This window comes from Rattus norvegicus, chromosome 12 (assembly GCF_036323735.1).
Source record: "Rattus norvegicus strain BN/NHsdMcwi chromosome 12, GRCr8, whole genome shotgun sequence".
Lineage (NCBI taxonomy): Eukaryota > Metazoa > Chordata > Mammalia > Rodentia > Muridae > Rattus > Rattus norvegicus.
This window is the reverse complement of record NC_086030.1, coordinates 51,693,930-51,710,032: the sequence shown is the minus strand read 5'-3', so window position 1 is coordinate 51,710,032 and position 16,103 is coordinate 51,693,930. Positions and strand designations below refer to the sequence as shown.

General features: G+C 48.4%; 1 long non-coding RNA gene across 1 annotated transcript; it reads left to right on the top strand.

Annotated features, from left to right (window-relative positions):
* The first annotated feature begins 1,797 nt into the window (after nt 1-1,797).
* On the top strand, nt 1,798-11,059 carry LOC134481216 (uncharacterized). The gene is made up of 2 exons (XR_010056625.1): nt 1,798-7,124; nt 9,066-11,059. It is a non-coding gene; the product is annotated as an uncharacterized LOC134481216 (long non-coding RNA).
* Nucleotides 11,060-16,103: the final 5,044 nt, after the last annotated feature.

The window sequence follows — 16,103 nt, the reverse complement described above, 5'->3', positions numbered from 1 at the left end:
GGAGAGCTGGCCTCGCTGTGTTGTTGACCAGATGTTGAAGGGGAAGATAGACATGGAGGCGCCAGCTGTCACCATCCCTGCTGGGCAGAACTGGAAAATGTGGCCTAACACTGGGCAGCTGTACCTGCATCTGAAAGCCAGAGTTTCTAAGATAAAGAGCAGGAGAGTTGTATGAACATAGCCAATGTCCTCACAGACAGCCATCCCAGGACACAGTGGCCTGTCTCGTTCTATTTGCCATCATGGACACTGGCAAGGGGCCATGCTGGCTAAGCTGCTGGAGATAGGATGCTGGTGATGGGCTTATGGTTATGGCCACTACCCTAAAACCCTGGCCCTTCCAGGGCTGCCAAACTGGTCTGAGCAGCAAGACTTCCTAACAAAGGGCAGCGAGGGCACCTTGTCCCTTGATAGGAGGAACTACACTGAAGACCGGCTGTGACTGAAGACTTAGCACCCACCAGACATCAGAACTCACTACTCGATGGTGGCTGCTGAAATCCAGCCAGCTCTGCCCACACAGAAGCCTCCTGACCCCTCTGATGGTCTCACGGAGGCAGAACTACGGGCCAGTTGCTGGCTTCCTATGCCTCTCCATAGAGTCAGCAGGGTAGTTTCTATACACCAGAACCTCCATCTGCCACAGGTCTGTCCTATACCTGTATTACCAGAGCAGCCTAGACTTTTAGAGGGTCATGAGCCTGACAGTCCCTCTTCTAGCTTGTTCTTTCCAGGAAAGGAAGTGTCACCACCTCGTCCTGCTCAGGATACCAGACTCAGGAAGGAAACTGCTGCAAGGGTGAGCAACCGACAGGATACCCACCCACCCCCAGCTGCCCAGATGTGGACCAAGTTCCACAGTTCAGGCTCCTGACCTCTTGGAGGAATGTACAGAACTGTTTCCAGAGGTGTTCCGTGGTGCTCTCTTACTATGGGGGAGACACAGAACACATGTCTCCATTGCCCTTCCAAAGCTCCTGTGGGACCCCAGCACATCGCCCCTGAGTACCTCTCCTTGTGCAGATCTTCCCAGAGTTCTCCTGAGGAAACGGGAATCAGTTCACAGGCCTGATGTCCACATAGTGAGACAGTGAAACTGGCGTCTAATTAGTGGGTAAACACAGCCCCCTAGATGTTAGGGGACAGTTCAGGCCAAAGATGAAGAAGATGTGTGTGTGTGTGTGTGTGTGTGTGTGTGTGTGTGTGTGTGTGTGTGTGTGTGTTGGGGAGTGGGGGCTCTGATTTAGCTTAGTGCTTTTTATGTTTTCTGTGGTCAGTATTGCCCATGGCCAACAGGATGTTCTTGCTGCCCTAGACCCTGTCTGTCTAGGCCCAGAGATGTTCTGTGCTGGGATCAGCCTGCAAGTTGAATTCATGGTGGCGTGTGACTTACACGTGTTGGTTCTTCAACCATAAATCTTGAGTTCGGAATAACATCTAATGCCATTGTGGGCTGTGCTAAAGCCAGTGAGGGAGAGGGGAAGAAGGGAGAGAAGGAGAAAGAGGAGAACTAAAGAAAAGAAAGGAAGGAAGCCAAAGTTTATATTGACGTGAGGCTCAGTTCTCTATCTACATTTAGGTAGCACTGGGAAGACGTGACCACACTTCATGGCTGGCCAGACAGAGGAAGAAAGTGACTTCGTATAAGATATCCACAGTCACAGGGTTAATTGGGTACACCTCTCTGTGCCCAAACTGGGTTCCTTCTATCTTGCCTGCCTGCCTGTTTTCCTTCCTTCCTTCCTTCCTTCCTTCCTTCCTTCCTTCCTCCTTCCCTCCCTCCCTCCCTCCCTCTCTTTTTCCCTCCCTTCTTCCCTCCTTCCTTCTTTTCTTTCTGTCCTTCTTTTTGCACAACAGTCATATTATGAACGGCAATGATCAAACAAATAGAATGTAATAAGACTGAACATGTCCGTTTCTTTCATTAATTCAATTGTAAATTGGCCTCATAGCCAATGTAGAAGAATCCGTGTGGTTTGGGAAGAAAACAGCTCATTTGTAGCCAGAGCTCTGGCTGCCCTGGGAAACAGGACTCGGAGGACTCCCTGGGGAGGCCCCTTACACTAGGGTGCTGCTTGTTTTCTTCTGCTCTCGGTAGACACAGTGCCTCAGAATCTAATTCTGCCTAATAAAAGTGTTCAACTTGCCAGCAAGGCTTCCCAGATGGCTCCAGCTGTGCTTGGGAGTGGGCCCCGTGGGAAGCGACTAGACTCAGGGTGAGCACAAGGGAATTGCAATGAGAAGTCCCACTGGTGCCTGGCACCCAGGTGGCACCCAGGTGGCATAAGGTTTTCCAGGAGGAATCTCTTCTGCCCTTCGATCTGTATCCCATACCACACCCTTCCTCTCCCGCTGGGAATCAGCTCAAAAGCCTCCATGTCTCCTTGCACTGGTATCCTGGGCTACCACAGAAAGGGCCACCCATTGTGGACTCAAAGCAACAGGAATGTGGCCTTTCCCTGTTGCGGAGGCTGGAGAAGCTAGCAAGGAATGGGAAAGGAAAAGCACCAGTGGGGGTGCCCAGCAGGAGCCTTCCACCTCTCCCTCCTTCAGAGATCATGGGTCTTGGCTTGTGGCACTCTACCTCCATCATCCTATGCCCTCTCCTGTCACAGGGATAGCAGCCCCTGGTATCTTGCTCCAGTTTGAACTCCATCCATACTGCATTTGCAAAGATCCTGTTCCTAAGGGAGGTTCTGTCCCGAGGTGCTAGGAATTTGGGAAAGACACCATTTTATGTTCTTGTTTCGGAACAAACTCAGAAACTTCCCTGATCCCTCAGAGGAACCAAATGATGTCTGAGCCATGAGCTGAGGGGAGGGCCTGCATGCTCTGGCCCTGGTGTCCCAAGCCTGTCCCCCAACTCCCAAGGAGGCGCAGGCAGAATGATAAAAAGCTCAAGGCCATCTTGGGCAACTTAGTGAACAAGACCGTCTTAAAAGGAGGGCTGTGAGTGTGACTCAGTGGCAGAGAGCTTGCCTGCTGCACACGGGTCGTAAAAGGACCAGGAGCCGGTAACACGGCTCATTGGGTAAGGTACTTGCTGCCAAAACTTGATGACCTAAATTTAATCCCAGACCCCCACATAGTGGAAAGAGATAACCAAATCCTGCAAATTGTCCTCTAACTTCCATATATGGGCTGGTTCTCCCTCTCTCTCTCTCTCTCTCTCTCTCTCTCTCTCTCTCTCTCTCCACTCATATTTAAATAAATGCAACAAAACTGCCTTTAAAACCAAATAAACATCCAGGTGCGATGGCTGGCACATGCCTTTAATCCCAACACTCAGGAAGTGGACACAGGCAGGTCTCTGTGAGTTCAAGGCCAGCCTGGCCTACCTAGTGAGTTCCCTGTCTCAAAAAATAACTAATAAAAAGACCAGCATCCATGACTCTGTGACCTCTGCGGTGACCACAGGCTTGCAGGGACCTGTGTGTCACGGAGAACATTCCTATCACCACTGCGGTGTTCACAGTGACTCTAAGGTGTGCCATCACTGCTGACAATAAGGAACCCAGAGCATCGTTTCGAGGTCAGTGAAACAATGCATCCGTCCAGCTGCAGCAGGCCAGCCTGCGGCACTGTCACTGCCCAGCTCCGGAAGCCAGATGGCTGTTTGGTGAATGGAGGCTGAAGAGGCCACTAGAACCGGGACCCTGGACAGCAAGAGGAGGTTCCCGGACAGAGCTGAGCTATGTTTCCCCATGCAGAGGACTGGGTCTTGCCAGTTAAGAGTTTAGAGGGACGCCGTGGCATTTCCCAAGTACCTGGTGTGCAGGAAGCCTTAAGGTTGAGGCCTGACACCGGTGCCTTTGGGTTTCACAGCAGGAGGCAGAGCCAGAGGTCAGGAACCTGAGTGGAGCTGGGGCTGTACCTGGAGCAGGGCTCTCCAAAGCTCAAAATATCCCGAGAGAGAAGACACCTGTGCAGGAATCTCAGGACTTGGCACCTGCGCGGTGGTGCGGCCTCCCCGTGCTGATGAGGACAGCTTCCACACGGTCAGAGTTAATTAAGTTGACAATCTCGCTAAGTCGCTCAGTTAACTGCCTGGGGAGAAATAAGATGAGGTGGCTTGTTGGCTATTTCTTCTTGCTCTTTTAAGTACCCGATAGTCATTTTTTTAAAACAAGATTTATTCATTTATTATATATAAGTACACTGTAGCTATCTTCAGACACACCAGAAGAGGGCATCAGATCCCATTACAGATGGTTGTGAGCCACCATGTGGTTGCTGGGAATTGAACTCATGACCTCTGGAAGAGCAATTGGGTGCTCTTAACCACTGAGCCATCTCTCCAGCCCCCCCGATAGTCATTTTTAAAATTAAATTAAATGGCTTATCTGTGCTAACACAAATCGACACGCCATCTTTCTTCAGCGGCTGAGTGGTACTGAACGGCCGTGACTGACTGCCAGCATTCCTCGTGGAGGCATGACTTGGCCGGACTAGGGTTACCCGCCCTGAGTGTTAAATTCCAGATTTCTCCCCTCAAAGTCACAGTCTGTGGGATGGCATTTTCTTTCATTTTCTTCCATGGGATGTCTGTGGGTCCACAACAGGGCAGCATGTCTGCTCTATGGAGACATTGTCCGCATAAAGGCAAAGTGACACCGCGATGGTTTGAGTGTTGTTGTTGTTTGTTTGTTTGTTTGTTTGTTTGATTTTGCTTTTGGTTTTGTTGTTGTTGCTGTGTTTTCAAGCTTAGTAATATTTTAGGACAAAGGCAACCAAGTCCAAACTATTTGTAACAGAGAACAGGGACTGAAGAAAACACAGTCTAGCACATCGCAATGACTGATCTGATGAACAGCTAAAGTAGGCCTAATTGAATATGTGAGGCTTCTTTCCAAAGACTGACAAAATTCTCCCTAGCAGAAAGGTTTTTTGGAGTTTTTACAAACTTTGGCAATAGGACTTCTCATACATCCTTTCACCGCTGAGAATAGCCCCCTTTGAAGCAAGGTGGAGCGACACCCAGGAGCATACAGGGCTTCCCCGGCTAACCATAAGTCTGTCCTGGGAGTTGCTCTCGCTTTCCAGCGGGGGCGAGCACTGGGCTCAGGTAGAGCTTGCTGCCTCAGCCTCTGGCTCATTCCCGGGTCCCTGCAGGATTGGCGCTGGCACAGAAATCTAGAGGGACTGCGGGGAGCATGCTTGGGGGCTACAGTCTGAAGTCAGATGTCTCAGGGACCCAGGACCAGCTCCAGCGCCCCTCCCGTAGGGCCATGGTAGCCGGAAGATGTAGGACAACAGGGGGCTCCTGCACCAGGGACCTCCCTGGGAGCCAGGAAAGCGAGGGAGCAGCGCAGACCCTTTATGTGGGCGCTATTTGCAGTAGCCCCACTGAAATGCTAGGACTGCACAGGGCTGGGCTGGGGTGGGACATATTTCACCAAAGGTTTTACTATCCCACGATGGTGATTTGAATTCTCTTCAGCAAAGAAAAGCAGGAGAGGAGAGATGGCAGAAAGAGAGTTGAACCCTGGTCGGGAGTGAGGGTAATCAGTGCTGCTGACCAGAGGAAGAACCATGCCGGAGGGAAACGCGTCCCACAGAAGCGAAGAAATTCTCCAGGAGAATTTGTATGGGTAGACTTCTGAAAAAATGATGCAGAGAACGAAATAAAAACAAAATGCAGGTTAAAGAAGTGGGTCTCAAACTGTCATAGAAACCTACAACACAAGGCTGAAGAGATGGCTTCATCAATATAGAGCTGGCCTGAGGACTCCGGTTGAAGACTTAGTATCACATAAGAAAGCCAGGCACAGTAGCTGTGCTGGCTAATTTTATGTCAACTTGACATCTGAGGATCATCTAGAACCCTCTGAGAGGAGGGAATCCTGACTGAGAAAAATGCCTCCATAAGATTGGGCTGTAGATAAGCCTGAAGGAATTGCCTTAATTAGTGATCCGTGGGAGAGAGCACAGCCCGTTGTGGGTGGGGCCGTCCCTGGGCTGGTGCTCCTGGGTTTTATAAGGAAGCAGGCTGAGCAAGCCATAAGGGGCAAGCCAGTGAACGGTACCTCTCTACAGCGTCTGTCCCAGCTCCTGCCTCCAGGTTCCTGCCCTGTTGAATTCCTGTCCTGACTTCCTTCAGTGATCTGAACAGTGCTGTGGACCTGTAAGCCAAATAAACCCTTTCCTCCCCAGCTTGCTTTTGGTCATGATGTTTCCAGAGCAATAGAAACCCCCGACTAAGGGCTGGAGAGATGGCTCAGTGGTTAAGAGCACTGACTGCTCTTCCAGAGGTCCCGAGTTCAAATCCCAGCAACCACATAGTTCACAACCCTCTGTAATGAGATCTGATGATACCCTCTTCTGGTGTCTCTGAAGACAGCTATAATGTACTCATATATAATAAATAAATATTAAAAAAAAGAACTAAGACAAATTGTTACCAGGACAGTGAAGTATTGCTGTAGGAGACCTGAACATGATGATGCTTTGGGGAAGAATATGGAAGAAATTTAGAACTTGGAACCACTGAGAGCTCAGTGAGCTGTTCTGTAGGAGCTTGGCAGACAAGAACGTTGAGGGTAGATGATTGGACACCCGGCTTGTGAGGCTTCAGAGGGAAGCAAAGACTCTACTGGGCCTTTTGTGTGAAGAATCTGTGATGCTGCTCAGCTGTGATTAAAAAAGAAACCAGAACTACTGAAGGAAAACCTTTGTTTTTCTGGGACAATGGACGGCGGTCAGCTGGGGCTGAGAATCAGCTGTGATTAGGAAAGGCCAGGATTACTGAAGCCTTCTGGGAAGTTTTTCCTCGGAGTCAGCACACAGAAGCTGTGTTCAAGGGTTCCGAGGTCGTGCCTTGTTGTGGCAGCCAAATGTGGTTGTGTGTAAGGTCTCCCAGGTGCTTCTGGTTTTGAAGGCACGAAGGAGTCATGGAGAAAGCCCGAGACTTTGCATCATGCAGAGAGCCCAGGAGAGGCTGTTGGTGAACATCCAGCCCAGTTTTAGTAGAAGACCCCAGCAGTTTGGAGATTCCAGTACCCTGGGATGACCACCAAGAACAGCAGCAGCAGTAGTAGAGCAGACTGGAGCTTAGACAAGCTGTGAGTGCTGGACAGGTGGAGCTGGAGAAGCAACCCAAGCCCCTTGGAGGAGCCCAGAAGATGGTGAGTGTAATACGTCTCGAATATTGTACATTGGTCTATTTATACAGTCGGAGTCTGGTGTTGTTTTGTTCGGATTGGTACTGTGCCCTGGTTCTTCCCTCTTGAAATGTGAAAGTATTTAAATATTAGTGATGATTTTTGTAGGATTCCCACAGTTGAGAGACTTTGGATTTTATTTGTTTTGATTTGTTTTGATTTGTTTTGTTTTTTTGAGACACTCACTCTGTAGACCAGGCTGGCCTCAAACCCAGAGAGATCCTCACCTGCCTCTGTCTCCTGAGTGCTGGGATTAAAGGCATGTGCCACTCTGCCCAGTTGAGACTTTGGATTTTTACAGAGACCGGACTTTTAAAGTGTTTGAATTAGTAAAGACTGTGGAACTTACAAGTTTATAATGTTTTATATTTGTGATATGTAAATCTGAGACCTTGAGGATGACTTCCTTCCCCTCTGCCCCCAGGAAAGGAAAAGTTATGGATTTTTTGTTTGTTTGCTTGGTTTGAGCTTTTGTTTTTCAAAACAGTTTCTCTGTGTAGCCAAGACTGTCCTGGAATTCTCCCTGTAGACCAGGCTGGCCTGAAACTTAAGAGATCCACCTGTCTTTGCCTCATGACTGGTGGTATTAAAGGCGTGAGCCTTCACTGCACAGCTGAAAGGGATGTTTTAAAAGGTGTTGGGTATAAAGTTGACAAGGGGCCAATTGTGCTGGCTAATTTTATGTCAGCTTTACACAGGCTAAGATCATCTGAGAGAACCCCAGTTGAAAAGAATGCCTCTGTAAGATTGGGTTGTAGACAAACCTGTAGGGCATTTTCTTTCTTTTTTTTTTTTTTTAAAGATTTATTTATTTATTTTATGTACAGCATTCTGCCTGCATATGTGACTGCAGGCCAGAAGAGGGCACCAGATCTCATTACAGATGGTTGTGAGCCACCATGTGGTTGCTGGGAATTGAACTCATGACCTCTGGAAGAGCAGTCAGTGCTCTTAACCGCCGAGCCATCTCTCCAGTGTAGGGCATTTTCTTAATGATTGATGGGAAAGTCCCGCCCACTGGAGTGGAGATGTTGCTGAACTGAGGGCCCTGCATTCTATAACAAAGCAGACTTAGCAAGCCATGATGGGAAGCAAACAGCACCCCTCCATGGCCTCAGCTCCTGCCTCTAGGTTCCTGCCTTTTGAGTTCCTGTCCTGACTTTTTTCAGTGATGGCCTATATCTTAGAAGTGTCAGCCAAGGGGTTGGGGATTTAGCTCAGTGGTAGAGCACTTGCCTAACAAGTGCAAGGCCCTGGGTTCGGTCCCCAGCTCTGAAAAAAAAAGAAAAAAGAACAAAAAGAATGTCAGCCAAACAAATCCTTTCCTTACCAGCTCGCTTTTGGTCACGATGTTTCACCACGCCTAGAAACCTTGACTAAGACAGTAACTTAAACATGTAGTCCCAGCACTGGGGAAACGGAGACAGGAGGATCCCTGAAGCTCACTGGTTGGCTGGACTTCAGTGAGCTTCAGGTCAGTGAGAGAGCCGGTCTCAGAAACCAAGATGAATGGCCCTCAAGTCTGTCCTCTGGCTTCTACACAAGGATGCATGTGCACATCCGCACACAACCACCATCAAGGATAGCACGAGCGCTTAAAGGGCTGTATCAGAACTGATACGATGAATAGATATAGCTGGGTTGGGGGTGTCTGTGGCCCCACGCTTCTTTGACCCCAGCACTTAGTAAGCAGAGGCAGGCAGATCCCTGAGTTTGAGGCCAGCCTGGTTTACAGAGTGAGTTCCAGGACAGTCAGGGATATGCAAAGAGACTCTGTCTCAAAGAAAATAAAGCAAAAACAACCCCCCCAATATTATCTCTAGATATCTATCCAATAAACCTTTAGCTAGATATTTGTAAGGATATGTATGCATTAAATGGGGTTTATTATTACTTCGACTTAAGGACTGTGATTCTGGTAGCCCAATGATGTCTGTCTCTGGAACGAAAAGCTAAGAATCCAATAGTTGGCTCAGTTCGCAGAAATGCATGTCTCGGCAGTCCAGTACTGGAGTCCCAGAGGATTCAAGAGCTGCTGCTCTTCAGGCTACGTTGGAATTCGGAAGAGGTGGGTCCTAATGTCAGTGAAGGAGTACCTCAGCAACAACGATAGATACTCCTGCCAGCGAATGAAGGCAACCAGACAATAAGTTCATCTTTCATCCCAGAAACTGCAACCCAGACTTTCCCAGAGATTTCTCACAGCTTCATTTTGCTCCTGGGATTTCTGTAATAAAGAATCAGTATTCCATCGTCTTCCCACAATTAGGATTGTCGTTATGATTAATAACCAAGGGGCTGGAGAAATGGCTCAGTGATTAAGAGCACTGATTGCTCTTCCAGAGGCCCTGAGTTCAATTCCCAGCAACCACATGGTGGCTCACAACCATCTGTAAGGAGACCCGATGCCCTCTTCTGGTGTGTCTGAAGACAGCTACAGTGTACTTATATATAATAAATGAATAAATAAATCTTAAAAAAAGATTGCTTTAAAAAAAAAAAAGAAACAACAGCAACACACACACACACGAATGACAGTAGGGGGAGTTATAAGTTGGTCTTCTTCCCTGGCTGAAGGAGTCCTAGAAAGCACCTGGACTCCATCCTGCACAGGGCTCTGGGTGCAGGACCCCTCCCCTCAAATCCTACAGAAGCTCACCTGGGTTTCTAATACACACTCATCTTATATCAGGAAAGCTCAGACTTTGGGGATAAGCCACCTGCTCAGAGGCCCAGAAGGCAGAGCTAGGTTCTGACAGTAGCACCCTGTTGGGACAGAAAAGATGGGCATTTGTTCTTGGAGGGGACCTGGTTTCTATACCTGGCAACCACTCACAACTGTCCATAACTCCAGTTCCAGTGGAGAAAACACTTTTAGCTTCCACATACACACAAGCCAAATAATCATACGCATGAAGAATAAATCTAAAAGGGAACCATTGTCCACCCCTACCCATAATCCCCCTCCTCTAGTCAGGGGCTGTGCAGACCAGTCACTGGCCCTGAGAAGCTATGAACCATGGTCCCTAGAGTGAGCTCTCTGCAGCCTAGCAACGTGTTCCCTTCCTCCCTGCTCTGACCAGCCTCTTCCCGCCATGCTCTGATTCAATTCCCTGTCCACCTCGGAACATGGGGTAATTGTGTTAAGAAATTCTACACTTACTGTAAGGATGAGCTTCAGCGTCTGCCGACACCTGGTTCCAGGCAAAGGCTTCTATCCAACCCTTTCTGCCAGGGCATGGAGGCAGGGTTGGAGGTCACAGGGAGAAAGTAGAATGTTCTGAGTCATGCCCTGCAAGGCCAGGCGGAGACATACAAAGGGGCTTTGTGGGTAAAAGTCCTGGGTTGTGGCTGAGCCCAGAGCTTATTCCTAAGAACCTGTCCTAGCTAGGTTTGGCAATTTGACACAAGCTACAGTCATTTCGCTAGAAGGAACCTTGACTGGGCAAATGTTTCCACTAGAGTGGCCTGTGGACAAATCTGTGGTGCATTTTCTTGATTGGTGATTGATATGGGAGGGCCCAGCACAGTCCTATCCCTGGGCTGGTGGTTCTGAGTTCATTAAAAAGAAAAAAAAGCAGGCTGAGCAAGCCATGGGAACCAAGCCAGTAAGCAGCACCCCTTCACAGACTCTCCATCAGCTTCTACCTCGGGGTCCCTGCCCTGCTTGAGTTCTAACCCTGAGTTCTTTCCATGACAAACAATGATACGGAAATACAAACTGAAATAAATCCTTTCTGCCCCAAGTTGCTCTGGTCATGGTGTTTCGACACAGAAATAGAGACCTAAAACAGAGACTTTATCAGTGGCAGCAGGGAGTTGGGGATGCGGCTCAACCAATAGAACACTTGCCAAGTATGTTTGAGGTCCCGCGTTGCATCCTGTGGACCGTGGAAAAAGAAGATTAAAATTAAGATACTGGGGCCTGGACAGAAGGAGGTAGCCTGGCAGAAGAGACATTAGACTCTGGAAGGTAAAATGCTAACAGCTCTGAGAATGGAAGATGGACGCAGACCCAGGAATGTTGCACCCCTTGATCTGGAAAAAAAAGGGGGGTGGGGATTGTTCTCTGGATCTCCACAAGGAACTGCTGTGACTCTGGAGAATCCAGAGTCCAAGGTGGATGGCTGACCAACCTACAGACTAGAGGAGCACCAACTGAACTTTTTAAAAAATTATTTGAATTATTTTCATGGGTGTTGAGAGACCAGAAGAGGTCGTCAGATGCCCGGGAACTGGAGTTACCTCACAAGATTGCTGGGGACCTAACTCTGGTCCTCTGCAAGAGCAGCAAATACTCTTAACGACTGAGCTATGCAGTCCCAAGTGTGACGTTTTAAGTAGTGAAGGGACTGGCCTCTGAGGGTTGGCTGGAGCCCCAGATTGAGAAGACCTGGCCACTAGATCAGGAGAAGCATGCACTGGGGATGAAATGGGCCAGATCCATGTCTGTGGCTCTCCTCCTGGGAGGGCAGATCTCCGTGTGTAGTTAGGGGAAATTGGCCAAGGGATTGATCTCCTGCATGGCTGAGTTATTTACTTGCCTTCTCATTAGGTCAGTAATTTGCATTTTGTGTAATTCTATTCACTGATTGTGGAGCTCTGTGGTATTGGAGCTGGGAGTGTGGAGCAGAGAAAGGAAGGGAATAGATGGTCGGTTAAACAGTCCTGTAACAATCAAGAAGGCCAATTAATGACACCTAGGGATTATGGGAAGGGGTGAGCCCTGGAGACCGGAGTGGCAGAAGGCAGTCTTAGCTATTTTTGATTTTTGTCTGACTGGAACTTGTTCCCACCTTTCGATCTAGATGAAAGGAATGGTTTAATCTGAAATCAATTTATAGCAAGGCCTGAATAAGATGCCCATCACCACTTATGTTGAAAGATGATAATCCCACTGCCTGAGTTCTCCATCAGCTGGGGTTCTTCTGTCACGGTGGCTGAAGTCAGTTGTCGGGCTCCTATATCTCAGAAATGGCAGGCATAGACAGGTCTGGAGAGCCGGACCTTCCCACCCACTCTTGGCAAGTCAGGTCTCACCATTCCCCCCAATACCCCAGAGGCAGCAAACCAGTGAGCATCAGTCCTGGGATAAAATGGTGACATCAAAGGTATTTCAGGCTGCATGCTGCCTCTGGGCCGCTGCCTCTGGGCCACTGCCTAACCCCTCTCTCCCATATGGTATCAACTCTAGGATGGCATGATCCCAACTAGTGCCCAGAAGCAGGATCAGGGATGCTCAACAGATCTAAGAGTCTCAGCACCATCCACTCATCACATCCGTAAAGAGCAGGTCCTATGTGCGACCTAAGAGAACAGCTCCAACCCCTGACCCCACTTTTCTGCCCTGTCCCATAGAAAGCACTTAAAAGTAGCACCACGATTCAGTGTTGCTGATAAATGAATATTCTCTCTCTTTTCTGAGTGGAGGTAACACGGTATCTTACTATGTAGCCCAGCCTGGCCTCAAACTTGGAGCAATCCTCCTACTTCAGTCTCTCAAGTGCAAGATTCAGACAAGAGTTTCAACCAGGTCCAGAGGAGGCAGGTCCAAGGCAAAGAGCTGTGCTGCCTGTCATTCCTTTTTAAAAATATTAGGGGTTGGGGATTTAGCTCAGTGGTAGAGCGCTTGCCTAGCAAGCACAAGGCCCTGGGTTCGGTCCTCCGCTCTGGGAAAAAAAAAAGAACTAAAAATATTATATATTAATGCACAATGTACATGTTTGTTTTTATCGGGGAGTATATTAGGATTCTCCGGAGTCACAGCATGTTTGGATTGTCTTTCTATATTATGGGAATTTATTGTGATGACTTACAGTCTGTAGTCCAACTCTCCAACAAGGGTCAGCTATGAATGGGAAGTCCAAGAATCTAGTCGTTGCTCAATCCCACAAGGCTGGTTGTTTCCGTGGTCTTCTGTAGAAGCAGGTTCCAACAGATGTGCTGGCAAGTAAGTGCAAGCAGGCGAAGTCTCCTGGGATTAAAGGCTTGAACTACCTTACATAGGCCTAAGGTTTTCATGGCTACTCTGCCTCAAGATCTCCATGCCAAGATCCAGGTCAGAAACTTGTGTTTTCCAGGCTCAAGATCTGAATCACAGGTGAGCCCTGCAATTCTGGATTGTAGTTCATTCCAGATACAGTCAAGTTGACAATCAGGAATAGCCATTACAGGAGGATAGATATAGGCATCACAGCTTGTCTGAAGAGGTCAGGGGACACATATCTTGTGTTATTATATGCTCTCTTTCCATTATATAAGTTCTGGGCAATCCAACTCAGGTCACCAGGTTCTGTCCACGACATATGCACATGTACACACACATATATACACACATACTACCTAAGTGCATGCATACCCACACACATCACACACATGCACCCTCCTGCACATGCTCATACCTCATACATGTCCAGGTGTAGCCACACACATATTCACACACCACGCATGTACACATATCTCTATCTGTGTAATATTCATGTACATATGTACTGCAAACATGTCGCAAATGTACTACGGGTTCTACGATCACACGCAGATGTGGCTCCTGCCGTACCTTTTTTTGTTCCCTGAGAGGCTTCCCACGTCTTTGTGAAGGATAGCTTGTCAGATCAAAGAAAACTGACTGCCACCCCTTCCTTTCCACACCCCTCACTCCCTCTGCTGTTACCCAGCCTTGAGTAAACATGTCCTTGAACCAGGGCAGATGTGCTAGCGGGACCCCATATACCAGCTTGGCAGATGGGTGGGTGACCATGACTGTTGTAGAAATAATTTAATCCCAGCTTGGGGTTTCTACCCCGCCTTTGGTTATTGAATTCCCAGAAACACACACACACACACACACACACACACACACACACACACACACACACAGCCTTTATATTTTACAATGAGCCCTAAACAGCACAATAGCTGGGAAGCTGCCTACTACCCCCTCCCCCATGCTGTTGGAATCTACTTTCCTATTGATAACCCTGAGTTATTACTTAACTATTACCATGTCCCCTCTGGGCTGCTCTTAACACCAATTGGGCAGCCTGCAGGACCACACTCTCTTGACCATTAACCATTCATGGTGGCCTCTCCTTCCTTCTCTCCTTCGTGTTCTTCTTCCTCATGGTGGTCCTCACCCCCATGCCCACAAAACCTAAACCCCACCTATCTCTCTTCTGTCTAGCGACTGGCTGTTAACACATTTATTATACCAATTAGAAATAACTTGGGTGGGGGATTCTCTTGTTTCTGGGACAGCCAGTCTCGGGGCCCCCAAATTAGCATTAGGCCAACCCGCTGTAGATGACTGCCAGGATGCAGGTGAGCCATTAGGACATGGCTAGCCGAGGTTCAGTGCAGGCACAATTACCAAAAGAGGTTATATCTGTAGCAAGTTAGTCAAGCACATTCTCCTGGTCCTAAGGTCTCGTGAAGAGAGGCAGGCAGGGCTAGGCTTGACTCTGACTGTCTAGTAGTCAAGGACCTGTGACCAGCAGAGTCCTTGTTTGTTGGTCAACTTTCCAGGTCGACAGAAATTCCTTGAGCTGATTGCGCCGTCAGAAACCGACTCAAGCCCAGCTTGGCAAATTGAGTGAGTTTAACAGGGTGACGGACAGATACCCACTGCCGCACTCCGCCCCCCCCCCCCAAGTCACCAGCCACTCTCATGCATCAAATTCGTGTTTTGTCCTGTTTATTTTTACTTTTTTTTTTTTTTCCAGTTATAAAGGTCCTAAGGCCGCTCAAAATTGAGGCAGACCCGGTTTTAGAGCGCCACCTAGTGTTCATAAATCAAAATGACTCAGTGTAAGTAAAACTAGGAGCCACTAAATGGCAGCTTGTTGTGAGGTAGAGTTTCTCTAGCTACTATAGTACTGAAAGGATCACTCTCAATGTGTCCAGGAGTCCCTCTCTCCTGCCATTCTGCCGGCTCAGGATCTGAAGGACCTGAGCCAGTCACGTTAGATACATTCCGGGTCTTTGTTGGAGCCCTTGAGGATAAGGCTGTCACTGTGGTGTTTAGGAGGGTGGAGTCCGAGCTCCCTTCAGTCTCCCTGACACCAAGAGAGCATTGGAAAGTAACGCTTTGGAAAGTCCTCATCCCTGTCTGGCCAGCTACAGAAGCCAACAAGGCATGACTTGGACACAAGTAGGTCTCAGAATAAGGATCATTTTCAGAAACTTCAGATTCAAAAGATATTACCTTTCTTAGCCAAGTGCTTCCTGCACACCAGGAAGGCAGGTTTGTCACTGCACCCACCCAACAAAGCAGGCACAATGGCTGCTCATATGGATACAGGCTACCTCACAGCCTACCTCCCTTCAGCCTACAGAGAGCACAGTGCCCAGATCTGGAACTAATGATTCTGAGCCTATTCTAGAGGTCCAGTGGTTTTTATCCATCTAAAGAGGAGGCTCATGTGTGATTAGATCTGTTTGTCTCAGGCTGTTCACACTGAGCCAATGCTGGCCAACAGGATATTGTGGCTTGTGCCACTGTGTAGAACAGACGCTGTTCTACAGGTAGAATGGGGCAAATAAATTAGGCAGACTAACGTCCCATGCAAGTTGGTCGACTTTATTCAGATCCTCAGATATTTATACCCCGAGGGTGGGCCTCTGACAGGCATGTACATCTGCCATCTGCCTGTCTCCCAATGACTGTCACTTCTTTATTGATTCCACCTTGGTTCTATGTGCAAACATTTGCTTCATTTCCTGATGGCTTGGTTGATCCTTTCTGGTTTATTGGAAACAAGAATCTTGGACATCGATCGGAAGTTAAAGATGTCGCAGAGGTGTGCGCCTGCAGCCACCAGATGGACTCCCGTTCTTCATCTTCACGTTCCATGGCCTACAGGAGCTGGCACAGGTCTGCACAGGCCGGGAATGAAGTCGTGGGAGGAGAACTCTGAGTGCTTATGGGAATGCTCCAAGAAGAGCCCT